The sequence below is a fragment of the Falco biarmicus genome, chromosome 16 (assembly GCF_023638135.1).
Source record: "Falco biarmicus isolate bFalBia1 chromosome 16, bFalBia1.pri, whole genome shotgun sequence".
In the NCBI taxonomy this organism is placed as follows: domain Eukaryota; kingdom Metazoa; phylum Chordata; class Aves; order Falconiformes; family Falconidae; genus Falco; species Falco biarmicus.
In genome coordinates, this window is record NC_079303.1 from 8922281 (window position 1) to 8942684 (window position 20404).

At 53.6% G+C, this 20404-nt stretch overlaps 1 pseudogene; it reads left to right on the forward strand.

Annotated features, from left to right (window-relative positions):
* Positions 1 to 15424, forward strand: part of LOC130159852 (hydrocephalus-inducing protein homolog) — a 98954-nt pseudogene extending 83530 nt beyond the window's left edge.
* The last annotated feature ends 4980 nt before the right edge of the window (positions 15425 to 20404 follow it).

The window sequence follows — 20404 nt, forward strand, 5'->3', positions numbered from 1 at the left end:
CTTGTCCGGGCCACCGATGATGTTCTACAATGGCTCCGCAGCAGCCCCATGGCTGCGGGAGGTTCTCACCATCCCTCAGGTGGGTGGGAAGCAGGAGTGCTCTCTGTACAAGCATCCCGTCTGTTGAGAGAATTTCCCAGCCTGGAAATCATTGCAAATGGTCCCAGGGCAGGGCAGCTCAGGTTTCCTTCAGCTGAGTCACTGCAGGGAGAGGTTTCTCTCTAGGTCCCACTTGTAGGTCCTGGCACTGCTCTGGAGCCTGCCCACTCCACTGGGCATGAAGAAGCACGGTGCCCGATATAAATAAACCCCCACCACATTGCCGAAAGCTCCGTGCCTTTAAGGAGTGAGTGTGAGGATGAAGGTGACAGGAGTACAAACAGGGTTTTCTCTTACGCTTTAGGTCCTGGATAGCCTTGGACTGGGTCCCTCCGGGCTTCCCATCCCCCCTACTGCTTTCTACTCCGTGATCCACTACCCGGCAGAGCGGATGGCCCCTGCAGCAGAAGCCCTCAAGCACTTTGTCTTTGTTGTGCCAGAAGGCGCCACTGCAGAAGAAGACAAGAATGCTGCCGTAAGTCTCGTGGATGCCCCCGTTGTGCCCGAAGTGAAGGTGCCAGGGCAGGGGGGTGGGTGGGGAAGGATCACTGTGATGTCTGTAAGATGAGAATAACGGTTTAAAAAAACACCTCAAACCCTCGCCTTGCCTTGAGGTCCTGGGCAAGGAGAGTGTTGTAGGCAAAACTAGACCTGATGAGGAAGACCAAGTCCCTGGGCAGATGTGGTTGTTTATTTAGTGCTTCCCCTAATTGTTAACAAACCCACAGCTTGCTTTCCAGGAGGGGGATGTCTCGGGGCAGGTCTCACCTCTCTGTTTTCTCCCTCCCCTTGTGGCTCAGACCCCAGAGGAGCAGGTCGCCCCTGTGAGGAGCCAGTCGAGTGAGGAGAAAGCTGCGGGCAGCTGGGAGGCTGCGAGGGAGAAGCAGAGCTCCGGTCAGGGCAGGAGATGTCTCCAGGGGCTGGACAGGGAAGCACCCGTATCTTCTCCTGGGGCGCACCAAAGCGGCGAGGACATGGTCCCATCCCCGCCGAGACATGTCAGGTGAGCTGAGGGCTGAGGAGATCGCTCTGCTTCATGGCCACCCTGTCAAGTGAGGTCTGTCATCCCCAGCTCCTCAGGGCCCCTCTGTTGGTGCCTCCGTGGGATGGCGAGTCCACAGCCCTCCTCCTCGTCTTGTTTGCTCATTAGCCGTGTCTGAAGCCCTCTCTTTAACTGCCAGGCTGAGCAGCTGCCGGTGGATAGTGCCTGCCCGCGGTGAGGTGGAACTGAAGGTCCACTTCAGCTCCACGGTGCTGGGCCAGTTTGAGCAGACGCTGCGTTTCGAGATCCTGGGGACAAAGCGACTGTACCAGCTGCCCTGCAGGGGCACCTGCCTGTACCCCACCATCAGCCAAGACCCACGGTAAGGCTTGCCCCTGGGAGCCTCCCACGCTGCTCCCCCCTGGGCTCAGAGCCAGGGCTGCCCCTTGTACCCCGGTGACCTTCTGGCTCGGGCAGAGCGTGCTGCCTGAGCCGCCCAGCATCTTGTCCCATGCCTGGAGCTGGGAGTACTGGTACCGCAGCCACCAGTAAGGGTTACGGCTTTCTGACCAGGTTTTCTACTTGGAGCATCTCACAGCTCTTCATTCCCTGTTTTCTCTGCCCAGGCTGGTGTTTCCCCACCGAAGGAAGAGCAAGGCAGACGACGACATTGTCTTCAAGCAGTATGTCACGGAGACGGGTGTCTTCCACTTTGGACCGCTGCTGTGTGGGAAGTCAAGAGACTGGTACGTGCTCCCCGCCCTGAGCGAGCATCCTGATGCGCTGCCTGCGCAGCATGGGACGTTGGGATGGCACCTCCAGGGCCTCGTGCTGTCACGGACACGTCTGGGGACGAGCCGTCCCAGAGGCACAATTCAGGGCAGGCCCAGGTGGAGACCTGCCTGGGAGATGCAGGGGGCTGAAGGGCCACAGATGTGTGAACTTGAGCAGATGATGGGCAAGTGAGTCCTGGAGGAGCAGGGGAGAGACGGAGCTGATCTTCCTCCCCGGTGGGTGCCTTGGTGGCCAGAGCCATGTGCTGCTTCCAGCCTGAAGGTCACTTGGAGCAGCTTGTGTCTCCCCGCCACATCTCAGCTTCGCCACCTAAGAAATGAACTTTATGGTGTTTTTTAAAAGTGCTTTGAGCTCTACAGGTGGACTGAACAAGCAATTATTTTGCTGATGGTTTTATAAAACATTCATCTGTTTGTAATATTAGTAAGGCCTTATGATTCGACCTGCCGATATGGGGGCGTGGGGGATCTGCAGAGGAATGAAAATGGAAATTCTGTTTCCCCGTCCTCAATGCTGGACAAAGTCTGCCGGAAAAAGTTGCCACTGTAGCTGCTGGCGCATTTCTATTTTTAACATAGCTTTTTTTTTTAAATATTAGAAATTAAGTTCTCCTCTTCATGGGAGCTCTGGAGAGCCAGTGGTATTTTGACAACCCAAGCAAATGAAATCAAAACAGTTCAAAACCCAAAAGAGGATCTTTAGCCAGGCTGCTGCATGGCCTTGGGTTTCTGTTTGTGCTTTTTAACCCTTTAACTCCCAAATCTGCTCCATACCCGAGGGAAGGGACGTTTTTTAAATTCAGCATTCCTCTTGGGAATGAATCCTCTCTATTTCCTTCCCTCAGACTTTGAGCTAACCTGTGAAATACAAGGCAATCTCGTGACTGTTTTGGAAGACAAAAGCTAAACTATTTTTAAAAGCTCTTTCCAAGAGCATTTCTTTGTACCCTGCAGGGAAGGAAACCCAACAAAGAAAGGGGGAGAACCCACGTGCCTGCAGTACCTCTGTTTTTCCAGGCATCTTTGAATTTCTAATTTGTAAAATGCTCTTTAAGTGGCCTGTGCATCATCACGCGTCTGGGCTGGAGGCACCAAGTACAGGGGTGGACATCAAAGTAACGCAAGGATGGACACACATAGCATCCAGTGTGCCCCTGAAAATGATGCTTTTTCTTGGCCTGCTTGTTGGTACATGGTCTTGCAGTGCAGCCTCCCGCTGCCAGGACATGGCGCTTTCCTTGGTGTGGGATGAAGGCGACGGTCTCCTCTGCAGCCTTTTCCCCTTTTGTGGACAGGTACAAGGCACTGGACTGTCCCAGCAACTGTGAGACGATAACCATCCTCAACGTCACCCCCGTGGAAGTAGAGGCGCGTTTCTCCTTTGAGCGCGATCTCAAGGCGGACACGTTCCTTGTAGAACCTCCCAGCCTGAGGCTGAAACCGAACGAGAAGCAGGTAGGGGACAGCAGGTAGGGCAGGCACTGGTGTAAGTGCCCAGGAGCCATTCCTCCTGCTCACTGAGTGCTCTTCTGTATTTCTTGTTTCGGGGACGGGGCTAGAAGCTGAGCATTTGGGCGTACCCCACTTCAGCTGGTCTGGTGGAAGACAAGCTCGTCTGCCGCGTTAAGGAGAACCCAGAGCCGGTGGTCTTCCCCCTGTGCTGCCAGGGGGTGAAGGTGGAGCTGAGGGTCAGCCCCAAGCACGTGCATTTCAACAGGCTGCTTCTGCACAGGTCAGTCATCTCACGGCCCCTCTGCTGGGGACGGGTGCTGTCGGTGAGCTCCCCTTCAGCCTCTCTGGCTGGCTGCGTGGCCCTTCAGGCTGGATGTTGGGCTGGCGTCCCTCTTTCTGCCAGCAGTTCCCGGTCTCTTGCTCACCGTTCCTTGCTGGCTTGGTTCTCCCAGGACAGCCGCAAGCTCTGTAGCCCCCAGCAACGTGGTGCAGTGGGCATCTTGATTCATTTGTATCTCGTCTGCTGGTTCGGAGAGCAGTGCAGTTGCTCCTCCTTATGTCCCTTCTGTTGGATACACCGTTAGCACCCAGCCCTTCCCCAGGACCTCACCTCTGAGACTTGTGACACAGAGAAAACATTTAACTAATGTTATGGATACTATAAATACTGGATGTGTATAGATAAAGATATATATATAAACTAATGCATAGGGCTGCTCCAAGATGCATTCAGTTGCAAGGCCTATCCTGACCATCGAGCAGCTGGTGCAGGGTGTCTTTCTGCCTCTGCAGGGAGGACAGCAAGACCCTGGTCCTGCAAAACAGCACCCTGCTGCCTGTGGCCTGGCAGCTCTGCGGGCTGGAAAACCTGGGCGAGGACTTCTCCGTGTCACAACGCGAGGGCATCGTGGCTCCGCGCACGGAGTTTGACGTGCATCTGTATTTCAAGCCCACAAAGGCTCTCAACATTGAGAAGAAGATCCGACTGGAGGTGAGGGGGGGACTGTGCCCTCCCTGGCAGGGCAACGAGATCTTCGGGGTGGAGGCTGTGCTTGAAGGGTTCCCTGCAAAGAGGGGGACAAAGGATGAGCCTTCCTGAGGTTCCTTTCTACCCGCATCGCCGGGGGGGCAGGCCCTTAGCACAAGGAACTTGCTCTTATAGCTGAGCTTCAGGGGGCATGTGTGCTGCTGGGCCAGGAAGAGCTGCACCTGAGGGACACAAGGCTGCTGTGACCCCAACTTCTGCTGCCTCAGCCTGGGTTCACCAGAGCACATGGTGCATCCCTGAGCATCTGCGTCAGCCCAGACAACCAGGCGCTGTGTCCTGAGCGCACGTTACAGCCACCTTGCCGCTGTGCATGGTTGAATGCTGCTGTTTGGTTGTCCAGACCTCGGCGTGCTCCCTGCGCCCATGCTGGAGCCTGTCCGGGGCTCTTAACGGAGAGCAACAAGCTGTCACCCTGGGGTTTTGTCCCCCGTGGTTTGGGGGCTGCACTTCAGTGAGGATGCTGGGTGATTGAAGAGGAGAGGGTTGACGGTCAATGCCACCTGCTCTGGGACACCTCACAATTCTTGAGGTTGTTTTTCCATCGCTGTGTCTCCCCGGGTGCTTCCGCGGCAGCACTCCCTGCTGAAGGAGTGCCGAGCTGGGCTGGTAGGGCTTCTTACTGCAGCAGCATCTCGCTGGGTCAGCCCGTGAGATGAGCAGGTTGGGAGAGTTTGGGAATCCACAAGTGCTTGTCAAGCAGGGGAGGCCATGGTGGAAGCAGCCAGCAGAGACAAGGACTCGTACGTTGTCTACCAAAAGAATTTAAGAGAACGGTCTAAGCAGTGTTCGTTTCTCGCTGCCTCAGGTTTCAGATGCAGAAAACATCCTGGGGATTGTCCAGACTGAAAATATCCTCATTTCTGCAGAGGGCTATGACGTTGCTCCAATCATCAGCATTCCTAAAGGTCAGTGGATGCCCCAAAACAAAGCAGTCTGGGTGTGTTGCCTTGCCTTGGCAGGTGAGCAACCAAAGCGCTTGGGATGGGGTAGCATGCAAGCGTGGCCCAGTCACATAAAGCGCGTATCCTGCAAGTTGAGTGGAGTGAAGGGCTGTCAGGGCACAGCCAGCCTCGAGTCTCTCGCCCCTGAGCTTTGCAGTGTGCAGGTTGGTCTGGGGGCTTAGAAACAACAGCAATGTGAGCGAGCAATTGGCAGCTCCTGAGGGCTCAGCAGGGCACACAAAGTTGTTGGATCAGTGCTTGGAAGCAAGAAGACAGAAACGCAGCTCCTCACCTGCTAAACCCTGCAGATACCCTCCGAGTAAGAAGAGCAAGGGCAGCAAAGTAGCTAAAGAAAATTTCCAAGAATGGAGACTTGCTGAGAAGGGTTTTGGGCTGCCTGAGAACTCCAAGTGTCATAGAACAGTTTGGGTTGGAAAGGACCTCAAAGATTGTCTTGTCCCAACCCCCCTGCCATGGGCAGGAACACCTTCCACTAGTCCAGGTTGGCCCAAGCCCCGTCCAACCTGGCCTTGAATGGGGCAGCCACAGCTGCTCGGGCAGCCTCTGCCAGTGCCTCGCCACCCTCACAGTGAAGAATTTCTTCCCAACAGCTAATGTAATTCTCCCCTCCAGTTCAAAGCCATTGCCCCCTGTCCTGTCACTACAGCCCCCCCGGAAACACCTGTCCCCACCTTTCTTATAAGCCCCATTTCAGTATTGAGAGGCCAATTGAAATTGGCCTGGAAGTGTTGAAATATCTGTCTTGTCACTTGGTGTGGTCTGTAGCAGCTCACTAATACTCCCCGTTTCTTGCCTGGCTCTGCGGGTTTTCTGCAGGTGCAGGTGGCACCGTGGATTTTGGAGTCCTGAAAGTCCTGGATGATGCAAAGCAAGTGCTGACTCTGAGGAACAAGGGGAAGTACGAGATTGCGTACAGGTGGGTCCAGCTGCCTGGTCTGTGAACGCGTGGTGCCACCATCTGCCCAGGCCTGCCTTCTCCTCCTGCCCATGGCTAGAACCGCTTCCCGTGCTGGCTGCCTCGTGGTCTGGTTAAATAAAAAGCCCGGGCTCCCTAATCTCAAAGACTTTAAGGGAGAATGCAGCCCCACACCAGCAGTCCTTCACAGCTGAGCAGGAACCAGAAGGAGAGACCCTGAAATTGAAGCCACTCACTGCTGAGATCCATTGCCTTCCTCTGAGGGGCAGCTCCTTTCTCTTTATGACTCTTTAAAGGAGGGGATGAGAAAATTGGGTGTCGAGGTTAGTTTGCAACACTCATGATGGTCTGCACTCTGTCAAGATCTGAGATTCCCCAAGCAGAGCTGGACTCATTCCCTTTTAATTTTTTTATGGTCTTATGTCAAGTCCTGGCTGTGCTGGTGGCACTTGTACTTTTAACTGCAGAGGTCTTTGTTCCTTCCCTTTCTCCCCAGTTTCCAGCTGAAAGCTGCAGGCACCACCATACCAGACCTGGCAAGCCACTTCACTATCCAGCCGCAGAAGGGCCTGCTGGCTGCCTCCGGGCGCCCTGTGCAGGTCCAGGTGTTCTTCCACCCCAAGACGGAAGTGAATATCGAGGACAAACCCATCCTGCACTACCAGGTGAGCTGCCCCAGCCAGGCAGTGGTGGCACAGCACGTCTTGGGAGCGTGAGCAGGACAGGTGCCTTCTGGAAGGAGGGCTTTAGCTGGGTAATTCTCGTAGGTGACAGCAATGTCTCAGAAAACATTTGTGATGCTTCCTAAGCGGAGCTGAAAGTCTGGCTCCGGAGGAGGCGTTGAAACAGGGAGGATGAGCTGGTGGGGACCTGGGGTGGGATCAGGGAACAGAGTCAGAGGCTGGCCTCTTTGCTGGTTTTACCAAGCCCTCCTCTGGCTGCAGGTGATGGAGCCCAGCATCTGAGGAGGAGGCGAGACCGTCGCCGTCATCCCAGTGAGGGTGTCGGCGAAAGCTGTGTTCAGCAAGTACAGCATTCACCCCGCCTCGCTCATCAGCTTCGGTGCCATGGTGAAGGGCAGCAGGAAAACCTGCACCTTCATGCTGGAGAACAAAGGCAGCCTTGACTTTAAATTCCTCATCTACCGAGCAGACCAGGACGCATCCCGATTGCAAGAGAAAAGGTGAGAGAAGACCTGCACCACCTGCCCTGCCTGAGGAGGCACGACAGCATGGCTGGTGTGTGACAGGCAGCCCAGACACCTGGGTTATTGTCCAGTTCACGTCACCTGCTTGTGAACAGGGAGTGGAAAAATGCCTCAGTGTCCCCGTGTGTCGGGCAAAGCTGGTGATACAGCTGAGCTGTCCGTAAGCTGCAGGAGGTGCTGCCGGGGGCTGCGAGGGGCAGGGAGGCTTTCCTTGGTGGGGAGGGGAAGGTCAGCTTTGGCTTCAGAGGAAGACGAGGTGGGGGCTCAGCATGATGGATGTTTCTGCTTTCTCCTCTTAGTGGATGTCAAATGAAATCTGCCCACTCTGGCAAGAGTGAGAACTTACACCAAAGGACTTCCTCAGCCAAGAAAAGCAAGCGCTCGCTGCAGAAGGTTGCCAGCCCCTTCATGCAGGTGGGTGGCTCCCGCTCCCCAAGACACACTGCTGTGGGTGCTGTGGGAGGACGCTGATGGGGACTCATCACCGTGGGATGGGACATGGTCTGCACGATGGAGGTCCGTCATCTCCCAGCCACAAGCAGAGGCAGGAGCTGCTCAGTTGCACTGACAGTCCCGTGCTCCGGCTCAGACTTGGAGTTGTGGGGTCAAGAGAGAGGAGCAGGTCCCGTGTTTGGTGGCTGCTAGCCAAAATAGGTCTGTGAATACCACAGATGTGGGCACGTTCCTGTTTGAAGTCCCACTCCATAGATACCAGCTGACCTTGTGTTTTCGTCTTCCCAGTCCCCTCTCTTCCCTCCCGTCACTTCTCACAGTTATTTCTGCTCTCCTGTTTTACCCCTGAGGCTGGAGGATCCCAGCTAGCACCTTCACCTTTTACACCCAAACTCCTTCCTGTGTGCCAGCCAGGACAGGCCTGCAGCTCCTCCTGGCTTGTCCCTCTCCTCCTGGCTTGTCCCTCTCCTCCTGGCTTGCTTGTTCCTCTCCTCCTGGCTTGTCCCTCTCGTCCTGGGGCTGCCTCTGGGCCGTGCAGTCATCCCTCCCTGCCCTGGGACTGGGGGCTCGGCCTGGCTGGAGGTTGAGGAGTGGCGTACTCCTTGCTGGGGATGCTCAAGGCTGGGCTGCTGGACATCAGCTTCTCCTGGGACTCTTTCTGCAGGCTCGCATCACTCTAGGCATGTTCACGGTGTACCCTGGCTTTGGTTCCATCCCTCCTGGGGGCCAGCAGATGATCACGGTGGATTGCTCTGCGGAATCACTGGGGACGTGCGAGGAGCACCTGCGCATCGATATCAGTGACAGAGACCCCCAGGACAATCCCCTCGGCATCCCCTATACCCTGCTGGCTGAGTCCTGCCTCCCAGGTACGCCCCGTCCACAGGTTCCCGCAGCCAGACCTGCTGCTGGTCAGCACCTGAACTTACTGCTTGGTTAGAGAGGCGCCCTGACCTTGAAGCTAAACCCTAAAATCCTCAGAGGTTCCAGTTCTTTTCAAGTCAGCCAGCGGGGAGAGGCTGGGAGGGATGCATGGAAGGATAAAAGGAAAGCAATACTCCTTGACTGGGACTGAGCTCCATCCTCGCAGCCGACTCCCTGCCCAAGGCTGGGTTTTGCAGTGACCTGGGCAAAAAGGGTTTATCAAGCCTTCCGAGAGGCCAGCAGGGTCCCGAGAAATTCATCAGGAATTCAGCATTCAGCCCTCCCTCTGCTCTGCTCGCAGCATTTGTGGTTGATGACATCGAGTCCATCTTTGAGGAGCACCGAATCTGCAGCAACGTCAACCTCTGCCAGACCCCGCAGACGGTGCGAGACAAGGGTGTGTATGTCAGAGATGAGAACAAGTTTATCTTCACCGATGTTCGGGTTGGGCACCGGGCCACAGCTCGCTTCAAGATCCACAATGTCAACAAAGTCCCCTGCAATGTGGTCCTTTCCATCAAACCCATCGCCGGTGAGGTAAGAACAAGAGGCCAGGGTGACCGTTGCTCTTTACAGGCTGCGCTGCCTTGTTCTCCAGACTCGCTGCTTCCTCTTGCCCGCACTAGTCCAGCTCCGTGCAGGTCAGGCTGCAGGGGGGAGCAGCAGTGCCAGGGTGGCAGTTCTGAATTTGGCACGTCTCGAGCAAGGCTTTGGCTCGCCGCTCTGGGTCTTTGGTGGGAGACCCAAACCCTTCTGCACATCTCTTGGAAGCCCGCTCGGAGGGGGCCTTTACTGGCCTGACGTGCCTGGGCTCAAAGCAGACCATTCCCTCAGGCTCCCTGGCCTTTTCCTTCTCTTTAAAGGCCAGTTTGAGGTTAGTCGCGGGGTTTCCGTGCAGTGCCCCCCTCCCTTGTGTGCTGGGGTGGCTGCCCAGTGCTCAAAGCCAGCTTTTGCGCTCCTGGGCTCCCTGTGCAAGGTCAGCACCGCTTTGGAGTCACCCCCTGCGATGGAAGGAGCCTGCCCAGGGCAAGCAGGAAGGGAGACACGCTGTCTGGGGCTGTTCCCGCTGACGCATATAAGAATAAGACTGCGTAAGAAACACCGAAGGATGTTTCCTCCTAACAGGGCTCTGTGGGTTCCCCCAAGTTTCACAGCCCCATCAGGGACATTTTCAAGGTGGATCCCGTTCGGATGTGCGTGCCCAGCTGCTCCCACGCCTTTGCTACGGTGACCTTCACTCCACAGATGATGCGGAGCTACCAGTGCACTTTTGAGGCTTCCCTCGATGTCCTGGCGAGGTAACTCCCCCTGTGAAATCTGGGCGGGGGGACCTGCCTGATGGCTGCCCCTCCTCTGGGAGGACCCCGACCTCTTGTTAACCCTGATGCTCTCAGTAGCCTTAGGCAGAGTGCTTAGCATTAGAGAATAGAGGAGGCGGTAACTACTAGACAGAGTAGAAGGAGAAGGGGTTATAGCTTAGCCTCGAGTGACTGTGAAGACAGTGCAGCATTTGGCAGCCAACTGGGAGTTAGTGAATCCGAAAGAAATGGAGATGTGCAACAGTTGAGCTGGGGCTTTCCAAGGACAAAGGTTTAGATGAAGCCGTTTCTGTGCCAGCCAGCCAGCGTGCGTTATTTCCTCCTTGTTTCTGTTAAAATGAGATGATTGTATGTGATTACCTGGGGTATGTTAAGCTATTCTCTGTCAAAGGAGCGACTGGAGCCCTTCTAAAAGAGGAGCCCAGTTCCCCTGTCCTGGGACGTGTGTACCAGGGCCCTGACCGGCTCTTCCCCAGCCGTTTAGTGGCTGAGTCAGGACAAGTCAGCTTTCTGCTCTAGTACGCAATTCCTTTTTTAGCGTCCTTGGAAATAATCATTACTGATGGTGCTATTTATTTTTCCCTTCTTGCTTTTATACTATTTCCATGCTGCGCTCGTGCTTTTTGCATGTGTCTCATATCATCGCAGCCAGTGAATTTGCCATGTCTCACCTGTCGCCTCATTATTTACCTGCTGTGCTGCACGATTCGATTCAGTGACATGTTCTTTAACTGCTACTCTGGAAGGCTCTGGCTCTTCAGAGCTCTTGTGAATGGCCCTGATCGGACTGGGAGGAGGGGGGTGGAGGAGACCTGTGTCGTGGGGTACAGGAGCACCAGCCAGGGGAAATGCAGTGGGTGGCCCCTGCTTTGTTGCTTGCCAGGTGGGAAATTGGTTAGTGCCAGCCGTCATGATTTCTCCTCTGCCTTTCCTGCAGCCCTGCAGCAATTAAAGCGCAAAGCCTGACCTTCCGTGTCAGTGGAGATGGGACTCTGCCTCGGGTGACAGTCCTGCGCCCGGTACTTCACAGTAAGAGAGGGAACCCTCTGCTGGTCTTTAAGAAGCTGTTGCTGGGTGATTCACAAAAACTCCCTCTGGTCCTTCGTAATGGTGGCACCCTACCTGTCCAGGTGAGGACCTGCTCAGGAAATGCTCTGGTCTGGGAACAAGTGCTTGTCTCGTGGAGAAGAGGTCCCAGGAAGCATGGCAGACCTGGAAACAGCTCTCAAATTCTTTTTAAGCAAATGAATGACTTGTAATTTCCAGGAAGAGAGTTCCTCTTGGAAATGTGATTTTTCTGACTAGCCTATCCTTTTCAGTTAAATGCAACGCAAGAAAGTTGGTGGGGTGTTTTCCCCCCATCTCTCTTCTCACGCTTTGATTCTCGGGTGGGCACGTGTGATGTCCTGGTTGCATTAGATTGTATTTGATCCCATTTTACTACACTTTAATGAAAAATTCTGTTCATTACTTTTGTATCCCAGCGCCTCTGAACACTTCTTTTTTCTGTCTAGTTTTACTTGAACTTTGTAAGTTTAGCTATGAGCTGTGTTTGAAGCGGAGAAGCATGCTGGATGCCCCGTGCTGGACCAGCACCAGTATGGTGCCAACCCACGTGTCACCCTGTACCCACACCAGTGTGGCTGTGCTCTGTGTTCCTTTTTCTCAGTTGACGATAGACCTGTTGGATGAAGCGGGAGTTTTCTTCTTGAAAGCCAGGCCCACCACACAGTGCGTCTACCAAGCTGGGGGCGTGAAGGAGGACTCTCCTGCAGGACGTAAATCCAGTAAGCGTGAAGCGCGGTCATCCACACAGGGGAGAAATGTGTGCCCTGCTCTTGGCTTGGCCAAGCAGCCGCCAAATGTTAGATGTTGTTTCTTTGCTGGGGCTCTCTGTACCCCCAGCTTCTCATGTGGACTCTGCGCAGGGCTTCCTCCTAGAAAGTGGTTGGAAGTTTTTTCTGTTCCTCTGGACATGGTGGGTTGAGTTGCGGGGGGCTATCACCACTTCAGCGGACCATCTGAGGTCTTTGCTGCATGTGAGAGTAACAGCCTGAATGGAGGCAGCCCCTGAGCCCACAGCCAGCCAACAGAAGCCAAACCCATTCTTTGGCTCAGCTTTACGTGTGGCAGGAGCTGACTGACTGCAGTTTGAGTGAGCGCTGGGTGTTAACCTGTGTTTAAGACACTTCAGCAGTGATACGCGTGGTGCTGTTGTAGCCTTGTGAACATAGGAGGAGGGTCTGGCACCATTGGTGGGAGAACCTGTGCTTGGAGGCAGCTGGGTTTCAGCCCCTTACGCCCCACGGAAATATTTCAGCGGTACAGCTGTATCACTTGTCGCTGATTCCATTGCTGTGCAGAGAGAAAGCCTCACACCGCTCTCCTGGTCCTGCTCCGTGGGGAATTAGCAGAGTTTGACGTGCTTTTCAAACCCACCCTGGCCCAACGTGTGGAAGGCAGGATCCACCTGTCAGTGGTGAACAACCCGTATGAGGAGACCGACATTCAGCTGGTGGGCGAAGGCTACGAGGATGACTTCACGCTAGATAACATCCACGGACTGGTGGCAGACAGTGAGGAGGAGGAGAATGCTGAGGGCAATCTAGAGGAAGACGTAATTGAGGGTAAGAGAGGAAAGGCTTCCCAGGTGGATCAAGGAACAGGAAAACAGACGTTTCTGCTCACCCTGTGCCGCGCACCTGCGGTCCAGCTTCAGCAGCCAGATCCTGCTGCCTTTTGTAGCCTGCAGAGGCTTAAGAGGCAGCTTGAGAGCAGAAGAGAAGATCTTCTGTCAAGGGAGAAGCTTGCAGGCTAGCAGGGAAGGGTCAGAGATACCCACGTTCAGCTGGGTATCTCCAAAAGGAGGGCTGCCAGCCCATGGTATGCTATGGAGATGAAGCCTGTGCCTAATGATTTGTGCCCTCGATATACGCAGCCTGTGCTGTCACCCCCTGACCTGGCGGTCTGGGAGCGTGCTGGCTCTGTGCAGAGGGGCAGTGCATGCTGTGCTGCGTGGCTCTGCACAGCCACAGCCACGGGTTTAGGCATGTGGCAGGGCGCTTCCATGGAAGCGGGAGGATGGGGAACTGCGTCTCCCCAGGGAGGAAGGCTTGGAGCAAGGAAGAGTTGGCCACGCCTGTCTCTGTGGATGTGAGGGGGGTGGATGGACCTCAGGCACGCTGAGACCTCCTGCTCTCATTCCTAGCAGCTGCCAGAGTGAATCACATCCCGTTTGGGGACTGTCACATTGGGAAACCCTACAGCGTGACCTTCACCATCACCAACCGCAGCAGGACGGAGGCGATGCGGTTTGAGTGGCTGGCAGACACCCCATTTCACTTCTCCCCCAAGGTGAGTTTGGATGGCTCTGCCTTTTCCCATTGCTCCAGCCCTGCCCGGCGGGTTCCCAGGAGCTGGCAGGGAGTCACCACGTACCGGTGAGAGCCTGTTTCAGTGCCACAAAGGAGCTGCAATCCCTGGCTTAGCTGGCGCGGGGCTGTCAACCCCACAGAAAAGGCTCAGTGTTACGGGAGGTGGCATCTTTTGTATTTTCCTCTGTCAAACCTCAGATGAATACACGGTAAGAGGCAGATTCCTGGCACAGCTGCTCACCTCATCGATCTCTTTGCTGTCAGTCCTGCCCTTGCTAGTGATTCCAGTTAGGTCTTGGCTCTCTGGTTCTCCCTAGGTGGGACACCTCCATGCTGGCTGTGCTAAGGCCATCACAGTGACCTTGAAATCGGATGTCGCGGTCACCTTCAAAATGCACCCTGTGAAGTGCAAGGTGGCTAGGATCACCTTCGCGCTGCCGCCGGAGCAGATTAAAGACTGGGATGACTGCCTGCGCACCATCAAGTGGGTGGATACCACCATGAGGGGCCCAGGAGCCACGTGGCCTGTGAAGAAGAAGGTAAGAAACGCAAACAGGAAAAGCTAACGGAGCTGCTACAAAAAAACCCTGGCAGGCCACCATCTCTGCTGGCTGAGCAGCTCCTGCATCCTCCTGACGTTTAATCCATCCGTGAGGTTCACCCGCAGTGCGTTTTGGGGGAGAGGCAGATGCAGTGACCTGTGACACCAACACAAAATGGGGAGGTCTTTTGACAAGACACGTTTAGCCACATGCAAACTACCGGTCTCTGCCAAAAGCTGAAGGGTTGCAACCTGTTTGAACGGGAGGGCACATTTTACGATTTTATCACGTTTTGTGGTGTTAAAATTTCTTCATCAAATTCAGTGCCTTGTCACCAACAGGGAGTTTAAGACGCTGCACTCTGACTCTTGTTTTGGAGTGGAGAGCCACACTAGTGCTCTTGTGTGTGCGCTGGCCAGCCCACCGGCACATGGTGGGTGAGCTGTCAGCTCTGCCTACACCGATAGCAGAGATTTTGGTGGTGGTGCCCATGTTGTGTGGGATGTCTCATTGTGGAGCAGCCCGGGCGCTGCGTGGCAGTCGTGCAGCAGTCTGGAGAAGCATCGCTCCAGAAACTGCCACACACACGTACCTGGAGTGACGGTTCCTCCCTAGTTTCTGAGCCTTTTTAAGACCTGTAAACCACACTTCTTCCCCGTCAGCAGCAGCACTCGGAGGCTTTCCTAGTGAGTTCGTCCCCATTCCAAAATGCCCGTCCCCAGCCCTCACCAGCGTGGCTGTTGCCCCACACATGGTGTCTGGAAAGCACCTCCCGCTAAGACAAGAGGGAAAAGGTGCTTTCTGGTTTTGTTCAGTCTTGGGGTTCTCCATCCACAGACCTCCCACAGGGGAACTTAATCCTAATTTAGAGGCCTGCTGGATCTGTAGCGGGCCATGAAAAAGGTCTGACACTCTACAGGGTTGAAACACAGGGAGAGGTACCTATGACCCGGTCATTGTCCCCATGGGTGTACTCTCAGTCGTGGTGGTGATTATGGTGTTCAGTCGGTAGAAACAAACACTGTAATGGAAGGGTTAAATTTTATCACCTTCCCGGGGAAATAAATGGGAATGGTCCTTTCTAGCCCCTGTACGTGGCTGATCTTGGAGGCCAAAAGCCTCCTCTTGCTCAGCCGGGCTTTCTAGGCTCTGCTCAGTGATTCTTCCCTTTCCTGTTTGGAGGTGATCGAGACAGACCCAGAACCAGCTCACACTGTCCTGGAGGAGAGCAGCCGTGAGGTGGAGCTTTGCCTCAGTGCTGTTGTCGACTACGCTGAGCTCAAGCTGGATACGGACACGATTCAAGGAAGTTCAAGGAGACCTTGCTCTTCCAGATGAGGACATTCACGTGAGAGCCAGAGGCCAGGCAGGGACCCGTGCGTGGGAGCTGCCTTTGCCCAGGGCTGACCTGGTGCCTGCTTCGCCGGAGCCGTGCCGTGCTCTCTGGTGGCCTCTGCTTCTCCTTCTACTCGTGGTCTGGCGAAAATAAAGGCAATAAAGTGCCAATAAAGGCAAAAAAACCCCACTGACGTGTTTATTGCTTGGCCACTTAATAAACCTCTTCTAATTTCTAACTGGGTGATTAGGCCTGGCGGGGGGTGGGGGCAGGGGTGTGTGTGCTGCTGCCTGCTGGTTCTGAGGTTTCAGCTTCCACACATCCTGGGCGCCTGGAGATGCCTCACATGTGGACTCGAGTCCCTTCTAGGGCTTTGTGTTCAGTCTCACCTGCTGTTCTTCTCTTTAAACAAGTCATGTATTGTTTCATCCTGTCCAAGTCCTGGCAGGGTGCTGGGGCCTGCGTATCTGCACGTAAAGCCAAGCAGGAGATGGTGGCCACCATCCTGCCAAGACGTGCCAGGAAAGGTTCGATTCTGCCATGCCTTTCTGCTGACAACAACCATGGGTTTGCTTCCATTGCATGTTGCCTGTCCTCATCTGCTCGAGGACAAGTTTGCAGTCAAAATAATGTCAAACTGAATAAGACCCTTGGATTAAGTCTCCTGGGCACCATGCCTGCCCTTTCCTCTTTAACCTCCAAACTTTGAAACACTTTGTCTCGGGGCAGCCCAGGGCAGTGGTCTAGAGGTGGCAGAGTTACCTGGGGACAAAGATACTCCTGAGCATCAAGGAAGGGGTACCAGAAGATCACCATACAGTGTTACTTTTCTACTTGCTTTGTATTTATTGGTCATTGTCTTTTCACTCCTCCTTCTTGCTTTTCAGTTCCATGCTGTCCAACACAGGGAATGTGGCCCTGGAATACAACCGGATGGCGGCTGTGGAGGACGAAAGGGCACTGAGCCACACTGGGGAGCTGCTTCCACCCAGTCTGGATGGTAAGGTGCTGCAGCAAATGAAGAGACGGGACACAGCTTGATGCAAGCAAGTTGTCCATTTATTAGTGATTTTCTTACAATTACATATGTTTCTACCTTCTACATATTACACACTGTTTGGTTAAATCTTAAGCGTAAAAAACACGGATTGGTTGATATTTAAGGCACACCGTTAGAACAATAGGAACTTACTAGTTTATCTTGACATAGCAATAATTTCTATTCCCAAATTAGGGGGTTTCTTTCTACGCGGCTTTCTTAATTACATATCGGCGCCATCCGTTCCCTTATCTGGCTACTTGTTTCTCTGTCCGTCTGGTTGCCTCCTCAACTGTGACGGCTCAGGGGTCTGCAGTTAGCTTGTTCCTTGGTTCCCAGGGCTTGTGCCCTACAAGTTCTAACAAGTCTCTATTCATCAGGCGATCAGTACTTGGACTCTTGTCCTTGAGGCCTTGTCCTACAGGGGAACACAGACAGACAGGCTGATTCTTTGCACCAGCACTCTGCTGCCTCTTGGCACAGTTCTTTGTGTGAATTTGTGGGTGATGCAAGGTGAGGGGGTCGCTCTGAGCCAGCTGGCGTTTCCGCACCAGGCCAGAGGTGCAGGCTCTCTCTTTGGGCACAGCTGTTCTCTCATCTTCTGTTTGCTGCTTAGATTTAGTTTAATGCCCTGTCCTATCCTCAAACAGCGTGGCTGTAGCAAACTAAAGAGGAAATGCCCTGCGGCCCCTGGCTCCCTGAGCTTGTGAAATGATCTGTTGCTTTGGGGAGGGACTGAGAAATGGTTTTACATCATTCGTATGGAAGGTTAAAATGACCTTGGCCTAGGGCAGTTCTCCATACTGCCCAAGTGACATAAGAGCTTAACCTCACCGAGGTAGGCTTTGCAGGGGACGCTGCTTCCTTTAAAATGTGATTTATTAGTATTCATGAGCATTCATTTTTGGGGTGGAAGTAAATCGGTTCCCATGAAGGGCAAATTGCTGCTCTTCAGCTAGAGAGAAGCAGCAGAGCAACACATGAACATCACCCCAAATAGAAGTAGGGTGAGAGAACCCCCAGGAGCACTCATGTCCAGTACTTTGTCCCTTGTCTTGCCCTTGAACTGGTGAGTGTGTGGCATTAGGGAGCTGTGCCAGCGAGGTCCTCTGCACAGCTTCAGCGACACCCTGGCGGTTTCTGCTGACCTGGGTTTTGTGCTCCTTGCAGGGCATTGGGGGAGGGATGTGGGCTGCTTGGTGAGGAGCACAAGGGGATTGTACAGCAGAACCAGAATGTTGTACAAACGGAATGTTTTGGCTCATACTTGATGGAGCGTGAGTCAGCGGAGTGCCAGAGTGCTGTAGCTGAGCTAGAAATGCATCCACAGCGTGGTCAGGAGGTGCAGAGCACCTTGCAAAGCCCTTAGCCAAGAGGCAGGCTTTGGGAAATGGTTCCGTAAAGCCACCTGTGCTGGGCTTGCAGTTGCTTGCCTGCAGAGTATCTGTGTGTTAATTGTGGAAGGCTCAGGAGTGCTGCCTTTGAACAACCTCTACATCCCTGATGCTGCACGATCCACAGGGACTGTGGGTAACCCAGTGAACTGGGATGCGGGTCTTCCTGATGGGGAGTTGGTTTGTATAATTCTCTTGCTTTGAATCTGTTCTTCCCTGGGGTAAGTCTGACTTCAGCGAAGTCACTCCTGATTCAAAGGAGTAAAATTGTGGCTAAGCCCTAAGTAGTAGGGCCTTGTGAGTTGTTAGTGGCTGAAATGCCACGTAGCCCTTTCTTGGAAAATGAGCAGTTTCCTGCTGTCTCACAGTCATTTGGGAATGTGCCACGTGGTTGGACTGTCAGTAAATAAACAGCTGGTGTGCCTCTTGGTTTATTGGCACTTGTGTTATAAATGAACTGCTAATTTTTCTGCTGGGCAACATTTCCAATTTGTTACTCTTGCTGCTTCTGATTTGCACGTTTCTGTTTTATGGCTCCAGTTGTACAGCGTGGGTGTTCTCGTGCCAGCCCCTGTTCCCACGTGTTCTTGCATTACGGTCTGACGGCCTCTGCTGAATTGGAAACCATTGTGGCACTGACTGGCAGATAAACAACAGACAGAAATACTTCCATTTATACGTCCTACAGGCTTATTAATAGTTTATTGTAAAGGAAGAAGGAAGTAAGAAGCACATAAAAACATAGCACAGCTTATTCCGTGTTGTCGTCTTGCTCTTTTCACTGTAGCAGTGCACTGTTTTCAGGCAATGCAAGTTCAGTCTGTGAGGTTTGTGAAATTCATTACTGGTGCTCAGTGGAGACTGAATTAATGCACATTGATTACTATGAAATACGACAGGACAGCGAGTTACTGCATTACTGAAATGAAGTCCTTTACAATTCAGCGCAGCCCTGTTAGATGCTTTGTTGTGCACAGAAGCTATTCCAAGAATACTTTTAAGATGACTTGTGTGAGGAGGAAAGGGGCAGAAGACCAAGGCAAATGGCCCAGCACCACATGAACGTGAAGCCAAGTGACTCATTTCAAAGACTCCTGCGAACCGGCGGCTGAGGGGGGCAGGCGCAGGGGCACCCCCTCTGCTGCGAACGGATCTTCATCCTCCGGTCTCTCCTCTGTTGTCACGGCCCTTATTTTCCAGACTTTCTGGTATCAGGGTTTCAGCGGGAGCTTTCCCTGCTTGGCTTGCCATGTGACCTCATGCTACAAGGATCTTTTCTGTGCAAGTTGGCTGCTGCAAGGAATTCAGTGAAGCATTTGGTATAGGTTATGCAGGGAAATTGACATCTGAGTTTGGGGTTCTGGGCAGTTAGGGTTAATATTGCTGTGACAGTAATTACTGTTAGCCTGAGTTTACAAAGAGCCTGAAACAACACCCAAGACGAGCAGCTGCTTCAGTCTCAGTGGGTGCCAGTTCAGATGCCAGTGGTGAAACCTGGAAGGCCAGAGCTTGTAATTTACTGCTTGTCACAGGGGAGCATGAGAAGGGGAACCATCATACAACTGTCTGTATCTTCCTTGAAACTGAGAGGGGAGTTGTATGAAGGATGAAGTCATATTTGCATGAAAACCTATAGCCTGAAGCTGTGTCTAAACACAGCAAACTTTAGAGCATAGATGGGATGCAACCCCTCTGTCATCCAGGCACGTTTGTTTAGAAACCTGGTCTTAAACAGTCTGCTAAGGGTTTGCAGTTGCGAAGCAGAACAACATTTTGAACTGGTCTCAACAGTTGCCCAGGCTGTAAGCAAGTGTGTAGCAGAGTTAGTGTCCAGGTAGCACGAGGCAGTGCTGCAGTGGAGACTTTGCAACCTGTTGCCCCCAAGGGAGGGCAATTCAGCTTTCAAAAGCTTAAGGGACCGTGGGTCCACAGCGACACAAACAGCCAGCTTCTGCCTAGCATCCCTCCTGCCTTGGGTTTCGCCCTGTTTGGGCTGACGCTGCATTCAGCCTGGTGCAAGGTCCCGCTTTGGTGGGGTGGTAGAGCGTGGCTGAAGGGTCAGCCTGCTCTGAAGTGCTGAGTCAAGCCTTGCACGGGATGCCATGACCCACGGTGTCCCTGGAGAGAGGGCTTGGGACATAATGTGCATCTGCATGAATGGTGAGAGGCAGCTTTCTCTCCCAAGGTCGTGGTTGTCTTTGTGAAACCAAATCCTTGTTGCTTTAGCCTTGCCCTCAGGTCCCTGGAGAAATCCCTTGTGCATTGCTGTGCAGGTGGTCCCAGTGCCCCTCACCAGCAACGGAGCTGGGAAGGTTGCCTGTGCTTGCTTTTGGGGGGGATTTATTTCTTGGGCTCTTAATTGCATTGCTGTTGATCCGTTTGCTCCTTAGCAATGACAACGACTTGACAATTACTTCCTTTTACTTCCTTCAAGTAGCTCCAGTTGTTGAAGTTCCTTTTTTCTTTATCCTCCTGCTGATCTGAACTTGCATCCTCCCCTGCCTACCTGGCACCTGAAAGAGGGAGATAAGTAAATATGGCATGCCAAGACTTAATAAGGCAG